The following is a 2,127-nucleotide window of genomic DNA, read 5'->3' as shown; positions in this document are numbered from 1 at the left end:
TTAATGGACACTTGGTTGCTTCCACCTTTTGGGTATTGTGGATACCACCGCTAGGAATATTGTATACAAAGTTCCTAATTTCAGTTCTTTTGAGTTTATACCCAGAGGTAGAATTACTGAAACATGTGGCAATTCTATTTTAATTTTTTTTGAGAAACTGCCATGCCGTTTGTCATAGCAGCCACAACATTTTACTTCCCCACATAAGAGTTCCAAATTCTTCTCATCCTTATGAACACTTGTTATTTTTCATTTCTTTCTGTCTTTCTCCATTCCTTTATACCAGAGGGAATGTGTGTGCAATAGAGAAAAGAGAGACAGAGAGAGAAAGTGACTCCCAATGGGACCCAGTAATGCTGCAATCTCTTCCTTCATTTCTCCTTCTTGTCAGGATCCTAGGAACATGTACACATGTCCCTAAACTGTTTTTCAACCCCCCAGGGCTGTGATTGGAACCGTGATGGACCATGTAGGACCCAGCTCCTGTTGCAGAGTGTTTAATCATTGCACTACAGAGCTGGCCCCTCGTTATATATTTTTTTCTAAGTAGCCATTTTAATAGTTGCGAGGTGTCAATTACACATATATATCTCTATATCTATATTAAACTATCCATTGGGCTTCTTTTTTGCAATGGATATGCTGCCAGAGCACAGGTGTCATGAAAACCACCACTAAATCAAAGCCAAAATGGGAAAGGGGAAGACACATCAGCATTGTTGTCATTAGACACCTGGATTCCGGCAAGTCCACCACTACCGGCCATCTGAATGACAAATGTGGGATCGACAAAAGAACCATTGAAAAATTTGAGAAGGAGGCTGCTGAGATGGGAAAGAGCTCCTTCAAGTATGCCTGGGTCTTAGATAAACTGAAAGCTGAATGTGAGTGTGGTAACACCACTGATATCTCCCTGTGGAAATTTGAGACCAGCAAGTATGTCACTATCATTGATAGCCGAGGACACAGAGACTTTATCAAAAACATGATTACTGGCACATCTCAGGCCACCTGTGCTGTCCTGATTGTTGCTGCTAGTGATGGTGAATTTGAAGTTGATATCCTCAAGAACGGGCAGACCCAGGAACATGCCCTTCTGGCTTACACACTGGGTGTGAAACAACTAATTGTTGGTGTTAACAAAATGAATTCTACTAAGCCACCCTACAGTCAGAAGAGATATGAGGAAATTGTTAAGGAACTCAGCACCTACATTAATAAAATTAGCTAAAATCTCAGCACAGTAGTATTTGTGCCTATTTCTGGTTGGGATGGTGACAACATGTTGGAACCAAGTGCTAATATGCCATGGTTCAAGATATGGAAAGTCACCCATAAAATGGCAATGCCAGTGGAACTACACTGCTTAAAGTTCTGGATTGCATCCTACCACCAACTTTTCCAACTGACAAGCCCTTATATCTGCCTTTCCAGGATGTGTACAAAATTGGTGGCATCAGCACTGTCCCACAGGCTGAGTGGAGACTGGTGTGCTTAAACCTGGTATGATGACAACTGAAGTAAAGTTGAAATGTACTATGAAGTTTTCAGTGAAGCACTTCCTAGGGACAGTGTGGGCTCCAGTGTCAAGAACGTGTCTGTCAAAGATGTTTAGCATAGCAATGTTGCTGGTGACAGCAAAAATGACCCACCAATGGAAGCAGCTGGCTTCACTGCTCAGGTGATTATCCTGAACCATCCTGGCCAAATCAGTGCTGGCTGTGCCCCTGTACTAGATTGTCACACAGCTCACATTGCTTATAAATTTGCTGAGCTGAAGGAAAGGATTGATTGCCGTTCTGGTAAAAAGCTGGAAGATGGCCCTAAATTCTTGAAATCTGGTGAAGTTGCCATTGTTGACATGGTTCTTGGCAAGGCCGTGTGTGTTGGGAGCATCTCTGACTATCTGCTGAGTTGTTTTGCTATTCGTGATTTGAGACAGACTGTTGGCATGGATGTCATCAAAGCCATGGGCAAGAAGGCTGCTGGAGCTGGCAAGGTCACAAGTCTGCCCAGAAAACTCAGAAGCCTAAACGACTATCCCTAATTTCTGCCACCACAGTTTTAATCAGTAGTGGAAAAACAGTCTCAGAACTGTCTCAATCGGCCATTTCAGTTTCACAGTAA

General features: G+C 42.8%; 1 pseudogene; it reads left to right on the top strand.

The window, feature by feature from the left end:
- The first annotated feature begins 661 nt into the window (after positions 1-661).
- On the top strand, positions 662-2,127 carry LOC102496438 (elongation factor 1-alpha 1 pseudogene; annotated as a pseudogene).

Source organism: Tupaia chinensis, unplaced genomic scaffold, assembly GCF_000334495.1.
Source record: "Tupaia chinensis unplaced genomic scaffold, TupChi_1.0 Scaffold000425_1, whole genome shotgun sequence".
In the NCBI taxonomy this organism is placed as follows: Eukaryota; Metazoa; Chordata; class Mammalia; order Scandentia; family Tupaiidae; genus Tupaia; species Tupaia belangeri.
This window is presented reverse-complemented; position numbering and strand designations above follow the sequence as displayed.